This window comes from Corvus hawaiiensis, chromosome 9 (assembly GCF_020740725.1).
Source record: "Corvus hawaiiensis isolate bCorHaw1 chromosome 9, bCorHaw1.pri.cur, whole genome shotgun sequence".
NCBI lineage: Eukaryota > Metazoa > Chordata > Aves > Passeriformes > Corvidae > Corvus > Corvus hawaiiensis.
In genome coordinates, this window is record NC_063221.1 from 12,948,436 (window position 1) to 12,964,844 (window position 16,409).

Genomic DNA, 16,409 nt, shown 5'->3' on the forward strand with positions numbered 1-16,409 from the left:
TGGAAGGCTAAAGACTTAAGGCAGCATTCTTGAGCTGTTGAGCTACTAATGGGCCTCAATGCAAATTGAGTCAGTTCTGATGCAACCAGTAAACCAGTTTGAGAAATACTAACAACAAAGAACAGCTTACTGTGATCACATTGCCATCAAGCACTTCTCTGCTCCCAGATTTTTTACAAATATTTAAAAGGCAGTATGATACACAAGTGAAAAAAATAATTTCAACAATGAATTTCTGTAGCATTTAGTCATTGCTTCTATCTGTAAGGCTTAATCTCTCATTGATAAATATGCTTTACTCAACGGTTTTTCTGAATTACTTCTACAGTCTGAGGGGGATCATATACTAGGGTAATCTTGAATTTCTTGACAATGCCTATTTTGCTAATAGTAGTTAAAACTTTATCCAAATTAAACCAGAGTGAAAGTCTCAAGGTGTATTTTCTACAGAAGAAATAATCCAAGAACCAGCCCGCATGAGGAACATAGGTTTCACAATGTGTTAGGTTTTGTTAAATGGGATTTGGCCTTGGGCTTCTTGATTCATTTGCAAACCGTTTAGAAGTCCAGAGGAACCAGAATACAGCTGGGCAAAGAAATTGGTTGTTGCTGAAAATTTTTAAGAGATCTTTCTAATTGTGTCAAGAGTCCAGTGACAACTGCAGGTTATGAATTGTACAAAATGTGTTCTCTTCTTACAGTTGTTTTTATTCATTGCCACCAAGAACAGGGAGAGTGAATTTTCTTGTTATAAACATAATGTATGGATCTTATTAAAGACAAATATAATCTAGTGAACACTGAACTTATAAATGCATTTTTACAAGATTGTTAAAGCTCTACCTAAATTTTAAAAATTGATGAGTAGAATGAAGCAAAGTCTCAATGTGAACACCTAAATGTTTTCTTTCTGAAACTATAGCCTTTATTTCTACTTTGCTAGATTTATACCACACAAGAACACTGGAACTATTAATGCCAGATGTAATTGGTTTCCAGCTTTTTCCAGCTAGGAGTATGATGACATGTTTTATTTTCTTTAATTATGGGACAATTATTTGCTACTCACACTCTTTGTATTATAAAGCTGCTTGACCTTTTCTTTACTAGTCTGTCTTTTGCCTCTCAAAATGTGCTTTCCAAAGAAATACCTGGAATTTATCCACACTATTATTTTTGCAAATCTGCAAAATGAAATATGGCATGGAGATACCATTAGCAATATACAGACATTAAGCTAAACACTTTTAACCAGTACAAGCTTATGATAAAGTGTCAGGTGCTCTACTTCATTAAATAACACAAATTGAACAGATCAATCCAGTAAGCCATTAACAGCATTATGCAGAGATATTTTTAGACACTGCAGCTATGCTTCATCAAAATGTGTCTATCATCTTCTTCCTCTTGCTGTTTGAATCTCCTCACCGAACTATGCATTGTGGTGTCACCATAAACTTTCAAACCTAAAACTAGAAGGGAGATTTTGTTGTAAATACAAATGCAGCTCTAGGAAATTGGCTTATCAGTCACGACCACTTGAAACTTCACCTTTCAAGGTACTTTTGTCCTTTTTTTCATTTGTTCCCATTGCAGGTAAAAGTGTAATGGACCAATTAATAAAATACTTGGCACAATAAAAGGATTTTCTTCCATGTCAGGTTGTTTTAAATAATATCAGGAATCCTGGTACTGATTTTTGAGACAGTGCAAAAGCTACAGTATCAGATCATTTTTGCATTTCCTTGGAGGGATTGTCAAAGGGTACACTGCACCAAAAAGGCTTTTAATGAGATGTGTCCCTGAAGGGAAGAAGATGAGTTCATTTTTTTGGTCACAGAATGCATTGATTTGAGCGCAACATTAAGAAAAAATACCCTTTTGAATCAAAGGACAAGATGGTTGAACATCATTTTGGGTTAAATGGTGTATATATGAGGTTTTATTTTGTCACTAGTATGTGAATGGATGCACAAAGAGAGGAAAATAAAAGGATGTGAGAGAGGAAAATAAAAGGATGTGATCTAATAGCCAAAGTGTAAGCTTCCTACTTATACATGATTTGTGGTAGTTCTCCAAGAACATTAGTAACAACCTTTCAAAAGTCCTGATTACAGAGAGGGATGCTGTGCATATTAACAGCTGGTCTTTGCCCAAGAGAATCTACAACCAGACTGAAAAAAGCAAAAAAAAAGCAGCAAGTCAAGGGAAAAAAACAAGGCAACTGTGTTTGAGTAGAATGATAAAGATGCACTTGAACTAAACCAAGTTAAGTAGATGACATTGCAGTGGAAGAGAGTAGTTTAAAGTGCCTCTAACCTAACAGATAATCTTGAAAAAGTGGGAAGCTAGTAGGTTATGTTTTGTAGGAATCTACACAGTAAAAGATATCTGAATTTTATCTCACTGTTTTAAGGAACATGTACAAGCTTTGTTCTCTGGTTGCTTTATTCCAGACTCTAGACACTCACCAACCTAGCTTGCTTCAATGAAATGTAAAACTACTTTTCTTATTTGGAAATTAATGCAGAAGTTTATATAGTTCAGATACAAACATTTCTTTTTCCTAATTAAAAGATAACCTGTAAAGTGCTTTTTTAAAGGCTTATGAATTTTTCACTTTGCTTAAAGAAACAATATCACATTACAGTGTCTGATCTGATTTGGCATGAAATAAGATCTAGGCTTTCCTAATAAAACCATTTTATCATTACTCACAACAAAAACTACTAAGAAGTGTTGGGTTTAAAAATGTTTGCAAACTGTGGCAGTAAATTGCAGTGCAGGACATATTTAAATTGGGCATTTAGTTATCCATACATTTAGTTAAAAATTGTCTGCTGCAAGAAGATTTTGGATATCAATCAGTATGAGCAGAGTTATGCAAAAAGAAATCTAAAAATATTATGGGGCAAGATTAAACATATTTGCAACGATGTTTAAAATCCTTGAAAGAATATAATTTCACTTAATTAGGGGTTGCCCTTGTTTTGTTACAGTATTACCTTAGGTCTCACTTTATTAAGAAACATTTGTGACCCAGCTCCTCTCAGTCCCCAGCATTCGAGTGTTTTTAAATCCATATAGTTTTGGTGGTGTCAGCTGTGTATTGCCTTCATTTTTCTGGATGCTGAAACTGATCCAGGTTAACTGACCTGATCTTCCCAGCCCTGGAATGAGACCAGCAGGAGCTGATAATGTTTCACTCGGTAAGGGAGAAGCTGAGTGTCCTCTTGTGCGTGGGCCAAGGCAGTGGAGGGATCTAGAGGAGATGGACGACTGTATCCTCACAGGGGCTGCTCTCTGTTTTGGTCCTGTCAACATTCTCATCTGAGAGTTTGTAAAAGATAGAATATGTGAGGGTGCAATACTTTCAGTGCACACAGCTCTCATTTGGGTTTGCAAATGTAAGTGGCCATCACAATCTTCAAAGAGATTTTCAAGAACCCTTTTTCTTTTTCCTTCTCATAACCCAAAGTTCCCATAAGGACATAAGAAAGGTGACCAGTGCCATGGGAGTGGTATCTCTAAATTCTTTCAGCATCAGCTCCATGTGTGCAGAGAAGACAAGTGTGGTGTTCTTGTTATTTTGAGAAGAAATCCAAAAATGGATCAAAAAATATTCATGCACCTCTCCAGTGCAGGATAAACAGGATGCTGCAGGTATTTCTCATTCTCATTCTTATGCTTTTCAATTTTATTCATCTTTGCTTTTAACCTCAAAGGAAATTTTATTTACATACCTGGGAGAGCACAGTGGCAGTGGCTCTTCATGGTGGTAGAAGTCCTTTCTGTTTATTTCTGCAGATGGAATTGCAGCCAAGAGCATTTCCTTCAGCACAGTTCTGCTTATTACTGTTGCAGATCTTGACAATGCTGGCTTAAATAATTATTAACTAGGAGAAAGCAGACAGGGCAGTAGTTTAAATTTTTGAATTATAAGCTCCAGGTCATATTAATTATTCTGAAAAGCATTCAACAGCTTAATAAGACAAGGGTTTGACCATAAATGTTATTTTCATTTGTTTGTGTTATTTGAGACTGTTGTAACTGGCTGTTTAATGGTCTGTGTCATGTAGGTGTATTATTATCTCTCATTGGCACGTTTTACTCAGTTGTCACTAATGGCACAGAATGTCTTTCCTATCATTTTCTCTTGGAATCCCCAGATAGAGAGCAAGTTCAGTGACAGTTTTATCAGTGAGTTACATTAAGCTGCTCTTTGCCACTCATGAATCAATGTAATTTCATCTCAGACTGGTCCCTGCTCTACATATGTCAGTGCCACTCCACCGTCTCATTTGCCAAATGAATAGCAGAGCTCTCATTAAATTAATGCTGTGATTTTTTGCACTGGATTACTGACAATATGTTCAGTTTGCTCTTTTGATTTTACTGAAAAATAACTCTCAAGTACCAAAGAATAAATAACCACAGTTATATAAGAACTAAAGAAAATAAAATGGTATTTGAGTTATAAAATCAGTCATGGTTCTTGACTGAAAACTCAGCAGTAATTGGGGAGATTAGAGGCAGTGAAGCACATTAGTTCAGCTTCCAGACTACAGTGTGGTCACTTGTCTTTTTATTTGTGCTAAGTAATACAGCAGGTAGAAGAGAATAAAGAACAGCTTCTTAGTGACTCCTGTCTGGCTAAGTCTGCACCTGACAGGTTTATAGTCAGAAAATCTTACATATCCATGAGCTTTAAAGGAATGAAATTTTCATTTTCTGACTGAAGAAATCCAAAGCACCCAAGTATTTAACCCCCAGAGGAACAACAGTCCTGCTATAATCAGGAGAAAATGATGTGTGCTCTTCTTTCATCTTAGATGTGGAGGAGGGTAAGCAGGAGGAGAAGCAACCAGTTTGCAATACTCTAGCATGGCAATTGACTGGAAGCCAGGAAATCCAACCACATAGTCATTCCTTCAGCCTGGTAAGCCCTTTCTGGTTTGAAAGCAGTTGTGTGTCAATGTTTGTTGACTGTTGTCCAGACGTGAGCATTATTGCCAAGGCAATGAGCTAAAGGCTCTTGAAAACTCAGTGTAAAGCAAGGTAAAAAGAATATTTAACTGTTAAAGAAGAGATGGGGAAAGAGTGAGAATGTTCATGCAGGCTTTAGCAGCCAGTTTGGATTACCAATAGCACAGAAGCAGTTAGAAGATAAGTAAAGGAAGGTGAGCATGTAAAAAGCATATGGTACGACATGAAGGTGAGAGAGTCAGAAGGCTGTGGGAGAGATGGCTCTGAAATAGCAAAGACTTTTGAGATCAGGTGATTTCCTGAGTCACAAATCAATCACTAATTTCGTTTCAATTAAAAGGAGAAATAGGAGCCATAAAAGTGCAGAACCAGGTTTCCAGAGTTATTGTGGCTTTGGGATTTGTTAAAATCAGGCACATTACTGAGTTTCATTGGTCATGATGCCATATCAGAAGACTCATGACCTGAGCATCCCTTCAGGTTTAAACTGTCATGTTGTCTCATTCTGAACCCACAGCAAACAGTTCTGTGTGTACAGGGATGCCATGGCTGGCACCACCAAACAGGGATTTGCCAGTGCTGGGAAATTTAAAAAACCCAAAAAACCCAGATTAATAGTACAAACATGTACACTGTAAAGGATATTTCTTGTCTGGGGAGGCTCATGCCTTGTAATATTTCATAGATTCATATAATGGTTAGGACTGGAGAGGGTTGGAAGGGACCTTAAAGATTGTATAGATCAACATTGGATGGTTTTAAGAATTATCATCTGGAATTGATTAAAAAAATAGGAGACAGGAGTATATGCTCTCTCTGGGAAATTTCAGCATTTGTTATGACTTAATCAGAAGTATTTGTGCTAGCTAGTAATATGAATGTTTTGCCATTCTGATCAAGATTGGCATTTCTTTACCTTGTACACATTATAGTCCACCAAAGAACCTACCATTTCAAAAATAAAATGAAACTAAAAGGCAAATGGAGCAAATTCTAAACAAAATTTAGAAAGCAGTGATTAGTTTTGTGCAATTCAAAAGAAATAATAATTTTAGATATTTTCTCACTTTCAGAAAATGAATGACCATACATCAAATGCCATCCTTTAATTTTAAGGGCTACTAATCTCTTTATGCCAGAGTCTCCTAAGGGCAGGAGATGAGGCCATTTTCCTACCCTTCTCTGTAGCAACCAGGAAAAACATACATCTGCTTCAAGATGCTCTAATCTGCAGGGGATGAGACATCCACTGTTCTGCCCAAGTTGGTTTGTGTCATTGTCAGCTTCCAGCTTTTTGCACTGCCCATTTTTAGGCACTTATAATGCATTCCCACCTCTTCAGTGCCCTTACATTTTTTGAATTGAGCAGGATAGTTCACTGAGAGAGAGTTCTAAGAGAACCCAGAGTATAAAAACTGGTTTGGCATCTGGGCATGTGGTTACTGAAAGAACATTTCAAGTTGTGTGCTGACCACATTATTGGGAGCAATATCTCATGGCAGATTTGTGTGTGTTACTAGGTCACCATCAGAGGGTTTGTATTACCCTCCTAAACTTTGGTTATCAGAGGAACTTTCAATCAGATAAAGATGGGGGACTTTTTTAGTCTTTGCAAACAGTCAGCTGTCCCTTTGCTGAGTTTTTTTCTAGAGTCTGTCAAACCAAATGAACCAAATTCCTTGAAGTGTAATATCTGACATTTGAAGCAAGTGAAAGGAGTGGTAAAGATCAGTGTAGGGCACAGACATAATACCATGTTAAAATGAAATTAATAAACATGGATTTTCTGATATTTATTTCATCCTTAAGCTTTTCACACTTATCTATGGTGTCATGATAGCTTTTATCAGCACCTTTTTCATTCTCTTTTCCAGTAGTGCCAGAAAATTGTAAAATGCATAGGTAGAAATAAAGCAATATAATTGGAAATTAGAATTCTTTAACCTATGAGGTAAGATGTCAATTAGCTCATGCTCTGGAGTAGGTTGCCCGAGAGAATGAGGAAACTCCAACCCTGCAGATTTAAAACTCTTGCCTGAATAAGGCCTTGAGCAACCTGATAACACTTTAAAGCTGGTCTTTGCAGGCCTTCAGATGTGCCTTCCAACTCAAACTTTTCCATTCATTTGAAGCATCTAATCTGGCTTAAATATTTTGAGCAAGGCTTCCTTTCTGAGTTTGTCATTTGCTGAGGTCTTTGTAGAAGCCTCTGAGAAATGGGGTTGTGGTGTTTCAGCTGTTGTTGCACAGGTGTCAGAGATGGCTGACAAGTAACGTGATCAAAGGGATGCTTCCTTCTGTCTGTATTGATAGGGATCTGTAAAAGAAGTGTGGAAAATCTTTATGATAAGCCTGTATTACATGTATAGTAATACTTTCTTTTCTTCTTTTTTTTTTTCCCTGCCAGGCATATATTAGCATGATTTACATTTACAAAGTATATAAACTTACCTTTTATTTTTATTCCTATGATAAAATATTTTTTTTTAGGAGACATCTCGTAGTCCACAGTTTGTTGCAGAATGCTTTGAGCTGCACTTTTTAACTCAAAAAGCATGACCCTTCCTAGAAAGGAATATACACAAATAATAAGTCTTTTTTACCAGGAAGATGGAATTTTGTTTCTCATTTTATTTAATGCTAATTGGCTTCAAATTGTCAATAATAACATAAACCGTACAGAAAAATTCATTTTAAACATGTTGGCATATCAAATGCTTGATCTGGAATTTTCTCTGGCATGTCAAGAACTGATAGCTGGGTCACTTTTTAAACATCTTTCTGGAGACTTCATATCATTCATTTTGTAATTCTGTAACTGTATTTTGTCACATCAGCCTTCTTGTTGGAAATAATATTCTCTTGCTTAATAGAACAAGAAATTACCCTTGAGATATTTATTTTGCTATAAATTTTCCTGGTCAGTAATAATATGCTGACATTTCTGCTGAGAGAACTTGATGAAATCTTGTGGGTTTGACCTATCCTTGAGAATCACTCCTGGGAAAAGTGCACACTACAGCAGAAAATGTTGGAGTTCTGGTGTGATGATGTCATGTTAAATTCATTAGGAGTACACAAAAATTGAAATTTTGTAAGCCTCAGAAGAAGTAGAAGTATAAACCTGTGTAGTAGAGGGGAAAGAGATGAGTGGAAGAGAAAGAGAAAAATGGTTTGTTCTCACCTGTTTTCTGGCCTTGTTGACCTATGCTGCCAATATGGATGGAGAAGAGCAGTGAGCCTTCTTTCTTTCCTTCTGTCATCCCTTTTGGATCAATCTGAATCTTCTTGCACTTCAGTTTCTATAGAAAGTATTTCATTATGGTTTAACTTAGGATATTTGCTGTTAGATTGTCACTTGATTTCTGATTTTAATAATCCCAATAATCATAATGAGAGTTACAGAGGTACAGAAAAACAACCTAAAACTTCTTTATTCAAACTGTATCTTAGGTGACCTTCTGTACCTTAGTGCTGCATTCCCAAAATCTCAGGTTTATTTAGGTGAGCAAGGTAGGATTCATCAGTCTAAGCAAAGACATGTCCATAACAGCAAGTTTGGGTTTTAGTCTCCCATTGAGATTAACCATTTTATTCAACATTAAAGTCTAACACAGATCAGCTGCATAGTGTCTCTCCATGAGCTGCTAGGGAATGATGAGCACAGCTGGCAGCACTCAGAAGTCAGGTGAGGTAGATCCTTCTCCTGCCCTTTAGAGATAGGGAACTAAGAGAATGCTCGTACAAAGAACTCATCTGGATAAGCAGAAACTTAACCCTAAATTAAGCTAAAATGTTTTTTGAATATTGACTTGCGGTCAAAACAGGATCCCAAGACACAACAAATTGTTTCACATGCTCAGACTCTGTTTTGGAGCCCTGAACCTATGTAGGTCATTGTTTCTGTCTGTCTTATTTGAACAGTGCTGTGACACAAACTCTGCCTTAGTGTCCCAGACACCAAACTGGTTTTTCATTACAGAATGTTCTAGCATTAAGCCTAGCAATTTCTAAGGGACTGATAGTATTTCAGGTTGTCTTTATAAAGGGAAAATAACTTCTGAAAGCAGAATGAAAGATGAAGAGCTCTTTCAGAGAGCTGTGTCGTGGGAAGGCTGCATCCAGAGCCTTTGTTGAAACTTGCTAGAGAAACACTTGACTGCTGAGGAAGGCAGGACCTCAGCACCTTGGCAGGGCTCTGGCAGATGAGTTATAAAGTGTACAGAATGTACTCTCTCTTGTAAGTCCTACATGAGAAAGGATACATGAGATATGATACGTGAAAGTTCTCCATGAGATATTTGTTGGTTCTGAGGATTTTTTTAAAGAATTTTTATTACCAACAATAAAGTAATACAATTTCAGAACACACTATGGAAAGACATCAAAGTTTTCAACAAGATTGAAAACTGGTTTAATTACTGGTTACTAAATTACTTGACATGGTTTGGTTTCATTCTTCAAGCTTTCTAGGGTTTATTTATTTCTTTTTAATGTAGTTAGCACAACCCATGAGGAACATACTATGTACCAGTTTGCTATTCTTTAGCAAATAGTTTACTTAAACTTCTTGGAGTGCTGCTATTGAGGAGAAATTAATTGAGTATTGCTGACATAAAGTGATTATCTTTTCCTTTAAACTTGTGGTTGGAAATAGATTTTACTTTTGCTTGAGGCCATGTCACTGCATTTTAAATCAAACAATAATATTGTTTTCTGAAATGCTATATTCTGTGATTCAAAAAAATTGTCTTTATTAAGACTATGTTTAATCAGGACTGACTGGGAGAGAGATACGTGTCAATATCCAGATTTGGGGCTTTTTCCTTTGTATGCTGTGAGGGAGCACGTTATATCTGTTGGTAGCTGGGCTTTGTTTCAGGGTGAGCAGTGGCTTTGTAACAAGCATGATTTTGGTTAAATCCTGGGTAGGTCTCATGGTTTAAGCCCAGCTGGCAGCTAAACACCCCACAGCTGCTCACTCACCCCACTGCCAGCAGGATGGGGAAGAGAATCAGAAGGGGAAAAGCAAGAAAACCCATGGGTTGCAATAAAGATGGTTTAATAGGGAAAGCAAAAGCTATGCACACAAGCAAAGCAAACATAAGTAAGTTTTCCCATGTTAAATAATTTGCTTTTCTTGAGCCCAGTGTGCTTTCCTTCCTCCCCCCACCCTTCTACTTTTTTTGTTTTACTTTCTTGTCAATATTACATTATATTTTCTATCAGTCTCTTTTAAATGAAAGAGAAAAAAGAGGAAATGGGAAAAATAAGCACAGTTCAAATAGTGATTTTTTTTGCAGTGAAGTAAAAAAACCCTAATTAAGACCAGGTCATTCCTCCCAGCTGTGTTTATCAGTCCCTGTAAAAGTCAGTGTGGTATTCTTCAGATTACATCTACCTAATGCTGCCCCATTGGAGGAATCAGAAGTTTCATGAGCATTTAATCAAACTAAGCTAAAAATAAGAAAAGAGAGATGTGCTAGCTGAACCGTGATTTCTTCTATGCAGCTACCTGGATTCAAGTAGCATACAAACAAAATACTTCATTATTGCATGTCAGAGGCATAGGCACAGATATTAGAATGCTTCCAGTAACCTTGTTATAGAAGCTGTGAACTGAAATGAAAGAAAAGGTTAAACATATTTCTTTGTATTTTTTTTCCACTGGGCACACAGCAAAATCAGAATTTTTCAGTAAAAGTTACAAATGCCACTAGGGAAAAGATAGGAAGAGTTTAATTGTTCTTCATTCTTGATGAAAAAAATAAGGTTTGAAATTATTAATAAAATAGTCATTGTTGAGTTTTGAAGCTTACAATAATGTGATAGTTGCCCTTTCTGAGACCTGATCTATTGTGCCTTGGTTATCTCCAAGGAGATGTAGACATGGGTCTGTGTGTCTTCTTTTTCCTCTATAAGGTGTTGTATTTAATCATTCTCAAGTGTAAATGGGTAAAAATGGCCTTTTCTAAGATCTGGAATACTTAACTTTTTCAGCTATAAGACAGAAATAGTATCTAGTGAGAAACCCAGGGTTGCTGAAATCTTTTAAGAATTGCAACGATTCTGCCATTGTGAATAGTGCTTTTTAAAAATACAACTATGAAACTGTTTGTTACAATACATTTCATGCTGTGCTTCTTGCCATTCCATTTATTAGGTCAGAAATAAGCAGTATCTGAATTTCATTTCATGACTGCTATTTGTCCCCCATCTTTTCATTCCCTGTTATTGCTTGTAGGGTATTTTAATTCATATGTTATTAAAACTTGCTTTTGACTTTAAACTATTTCAGATTTTTGGTTGTCTTCAGTGCATGACTACTTCTCAGAGTCTTTGTTCCAATTACAAAACACTCTCAATTACAGTCTGAGGAGCACTAAAAGATAAGAGGAGGAAAGTATCTTCTGTAGAAAAAAAACAAACCAACTTTTTGATACAGAACAAATATTTCAGTGAGTTTCCTGCTGTGACAAGCAGCACAGCATTTTAGTGATGGGAGTTTGAGTACCTCTGTTGTATGAAAATACTAAGGTCAAAGTCTTTCTTCAAACAACAAGCAGGAGATTTTATTGCAATAAAAAAGATATGATCTTGCAACCAAACTTCACACCTTGCAGCATGATCCTTACCTGAAAGGGCCTGTGTTCCAGGTTAGAGAATTAATAGTTTGATTTGGCCTTATTGCAATTAGGCTTGGTTTGATTTCTTAATTTTAATGTGCTTATTTGCATGTCATCTTAAAATATAAACACTATATTTATTATATATTTCCTTGGCATCCCATTAGCAAGAAAAGGTGTTATGAAGAAACATCTGCCTTTATGTGTGAGTATTCCTAACTGGGTTTACAGTCTCCTTGTGAACTGCTGACCACTGCTGTTTGGTAGCTGGAAGGGTGGCCTGATAAATTAAGGTATGTAGGTGTGTTTATACCTCAATTCAAATGTTAGTCCCATTAATATCAATCTGTATGTGAAAGTCTGTATGCAGACAGTAATTTGTCCCATGGAAGACTCTTGGAAACTAGTTTAGTTCCGTGGCTGCAGGACATAGTCAGAAATATGATCGAATATGTTGGGAACTGAAAAATCCACTGAGTCAAGTCAGACAGGGATCACTGTCTGCCACCATTGATTAGAGCAGATATTCAGCAGCACTTCTGACAGTTTGTTATACACAAAGCTTTTAGTTATGCAGCTCCTATCTCCTTTTAAGCTGCCTAGAACATTGCCAAACAATAATTTCTTCCTTGAAGTTATATTTTTTGGGTATGGGAAACCTTTTGACATTGAGGATAACTAGAATTTTGCTTTGATGGTGAACTTGCTCCTTCTTGCCTGAGAACATCTACAGAGCAACTTGCCAAGAGGTTTGTTGGGATTAGGAAGTTCATGAAAAAGAGAGAAATGCAATTTTACCTTGAGGAAATATTTCTTCAAAGACACTTCCTTTCATCTCATCTCTGTGTTTTTCCCACCCTTCATGGAGTGACACTTAGTGCCAGGGGGATGAGAGTCTTTTTCAGGTAGGTATTTTTGAGAACTGAATTTGACAACATAGTTTTGTTTAGAGAAGGGGCTGTGCAGACAGCATTTGACATAGTTATTCATGTTGGTATACTGTTAATGAGGAAATGTAAATAGTTATTAGCTGGAGAAATAGTGTACTCAAACCTGGAATGCCTGTTGTTATCCTTTCACAGTACAGGCATGCTATGATGTTTTAAAGGTTAGGAACTGGTAATCCAGATGCTGTGATGGGGTGTAAGTTTACACTGTTATGTATGTGTTATTCATCCATAACTCCTCAAGACTTTGGACCTACAGATTTCTTTGCTTAGTCTCATTCAGAGCTATTTTTACTTTTGAGAGTTTGATAAAATTCTTTTATCCTTTTTAATTATACTGGAAAATAAGGCTTTCCTGATTTAATGAAGCTACTTGTTTTAGATGGCAAAGGAAACAAACAAATCAAGTAGAACAAACTTTAGGGCTAAAGTCTTAGAATAAAAATGCTGAAGTTTTAAGTAAGGCATGATTCTTAAAATTATGTATGACTAAGCAGAGGCTAAGAGCAGCAGTTCAGAAACACATTGGGCTGATTTTAGGATGATTACAGTCTCTACTGCAGTGTCCAATAAATGACATTAAAAATGACATGTTTCTAGATAGAGAAATAACAGTCTTTGCTTCATCTTCTTTGCCTTGGGAAGTTTTCAGAGACCAAGTTTTTTGTGTGTTTTTCTGTCCGTTAGAGGGATAATGTTTTATGTAAGCAATCCAGACTGGAAAAGAGACTGGTGCCCATTGCACTTCACAAAGTAAAGGTTTTGATTCTTCTTTCTTTAGCTGTCAGGTCATTTTATGACATGTAACATTTCCTGTGAATACCCCACCTGATCTAGGCAGAGCCAAGAGACAGAGGCAGTGTGTTACACACCTGCTCCCTGTCACAATATGTACATGGACAGCTCTGGGACCGGACAGCGAGGGAAAGGGGCACACGTAGGATCCCCAGGAGCTCCCAGGAGAAGGCTGTTCCTGCAGTTTGCAACAGCCTTTTTTTATGTGTTATCTTCTGTTCCTGACTGCAATCAAGAGCTCAATCTGAGGGAGCAGCACAGGAGTCCTCCTGCCATAGGGCTGCAACACTGTAGTTGCAACCTGCTTCCAGGTAGCCTCTTTGCCCTGCCTACTTAACAGGACGGGGTGGGGTTTAGAAATTTAATTTTAACACAGGGAAGTTAGGTTTGGTCAGGAGAGATCTTTAGAGGCAGTTTAGGTGAACGAAGAGTAATCATGGACCGTAGCCATGATATTCCATACTGTTGTGAGAAAAAGTGAGAAAAGGAATCAGTTAAGCGCTACCTTACTAAGACCCCCTCCAGCATGCACTGCATCATTAGTACAGAACTGCACCCTGTTCTATTGTCATTAAAATGGGTTCAAATGCTCTTTTCTCTCTCCTGTATTTCCTACTGGAGAAATAATAGCACCAAGCAAGTGTTGTTTCCTTAATGGTTGTTGTCATTATATCTGATAACTATCACAAAGAGAAGAAATGATTTGTTTTGCATAATGTATACTGTTAACATCCTCTACTTGTCAAATCCTACAATACTACAGACAGGGCTGTCACTCCATATTAATTTGCCCCTCAGCAAAACAAAGGTACAGGATGTACTCAGTGTAAAGCTGAAGTGACAGAGTCCTTTATGCAACTAAAATAAATACATTCCTGTCACTTTGAAATCAGTAGTGTTCTCTGGCATTATTTTGCAGGTGCTAGTGGAGGTTAAAGGAGGAAGTGAGAGAGAGCAAACTTATTGACTTTCCTTGCATATATGTGTATCTATACTGATTTTAACCTTGCCTATAAAAGGTCAAGCATAAAATTATTTCCTCAGAGCAGCTGTCTTCAGGGGGTTGAATTAACATAGATGGAGAGTGCCATAGAAAAAAAGTTCATTTTACCCTAATTGGATTAGGATCAGGCTGACACATACTGCAGGGGTGAGGTTTCATTGGAGTACAGACTGCTGGGTTGACAGAAAAGGATTAATTTATGTGCCTCTTCTCAGGTTGTTGACTAATAACGTATTGATTGTATCTGTAAGATATGCAGAGTGTCTGTCAGAAAGGAAGGCACTCTGGAATTGAAAATTGCCAGCATAACTGACATGATCAAAGCTAGATTAATAGCATTAAGCAGCATTAAGTAGGCTGCAGCGTGTATCAGATGCAGAGTTTTATGTCACATGTCTCAGAGCAGGACGCCATAACCAGGCATAATTCCCAAATTCAGCAATGAGTTACTGATTTGTGAAGTTCCTGACTTTTTTTTTTTCTGCTTTTCTTTTATGTGCTCCTGCAGACATATTGAACTACCACAGTTTAATCCCAGAAGAGCCTGCAGGTGGTATTGTCCTTGCATTGCGGAGTTATTAAATTCTTAAGGTCACTATAAAAAAGGTTCCATTAAATTGAGTTAATAAAAACATTGGGCAAAGGTTTGCTAAGAGTGCAGGTATCAAAGCCCTGGGAATTGGACTGTCTATTATAACATCAAGGTAAAAGAGTACTTTAAACACATAGCAGTATGAAGATGCCAGATATGCTGCTTCTGTGAAGTTTTGGCGTGGGTGGGATAGAGACACTTGTGCTTTGCTGAAGGAAACGTCCTGTTTAATATTCGGGTATTTTCAGAAGGAATGGGCTCTAGCAATTTTCACTGAAGAAAACTTTACACTTTCTACAAAGACATACTCTTCTGTTGTTGGCCTCACATATTTCTGCATAAAGAGACACAAAGATAAATAGGTGCACATAAAAATGCAGATTAGATATATAGATCCATGGGTGATCTGTTGTTAACCCCGGTTTTGTATTTAACAAGGGCAACTGTGCCTGGTGTTTTTCCAGTAATACTAAGATATTCTGAAGGATTTTAGTCAGGGAAACTCCTGAGGAAGAGCAGGATTCAAAACCATTTAAAGCTGCTTTCCTCAACCAACTCTGGTATGAAGCCTCTGATGAGAAAAGTAATAAAAAATTTGACTTCTCTTTTAATATGTCTTTTTATGACTGATGGTTTATTTTCTTTAAATGTTAGTGTGAGATTTCAGCTCCATTGAGGTAAATAGTGAATCCTTCATTTACTTCAATACAACCCAGATTTCAGCACAAGAAAAAGCATGTAGTTTTGCTGAAATAAATTATCATGGCTTTAAAATGAATAGCTAATGCTATTTTCAACTCCAAAATATCAAGAGGTGATGAATTAAAAACTTTGTTTGCTACATTTATTGGCAATGAAGTAAAAGGAAATTGCTATATTAGCAATTAATTTAGGACCAGTCTCTCTAAGGTTTTAGTTTTGGTTGACAGGACTTGCAGTAAATTACATATTTAATTATACAGAACAATAAAGCTCTTTCATGTGGTGAATGGGAGTTGCATAGGATAGTTTTAAGTAATCAGCTTCTTCCTTCATAAGGGTGATAGAGTTCCTTTATTTGCAGTATGACTCCTTTTCTTCCTTTTTTTTTTTTTTTAAACAAAAGAATTTTAGCATATATAAAATGTAGGGATCTTTTTGTAAAGGTCTGCTTTGTAAGCTATATTAATTTTTACGTTTGTTGGTTAGAGTTTGAGATGTTTTAAACATCAGATATAAAATTGATAGGAATTCTGCTCACAAATAGTATCCAATTCCATGGATTTGTGTACAGCTCGTTGCAACAAGCAAATGTCAAGCATTGCTAACACTTTATTGTGTAATGAGTGAATACTATGGGACTCAATGCACAGCATGTTAATAATGAAAATGGATATAAATAAAATAGTGATAAACAAAACACAGCTGAGAAATGCTTTATGGGTGGAATGCAACCCAATCAAACAGAATGGATCTGAAAA

At 36.7% G+C, this 16,409-nt stretch overlaps 1 long non-coding RNA gene across 1 annotated transcript; it reads left to right on the top strand.

Moving 5' to 3' along the window:
* Positions 1 to 3,577: 3,577 nt before the first annotated feature.
* LOC125330009 lies at positions 3,578 to 11,836 on the top strand. The gene is made up of 3 exons (XR_007205345.1): positions 3,578 to 3,663; positions 4,833 to 4,939; positions 11,780 to 11,836. It is a non-coding gene; the product is annotated as an uncharacterized LOC125330009 (long non-coding RNA).
* Positions 11,837 to 16,409: the final 4,573 nt, after the last annotated feature.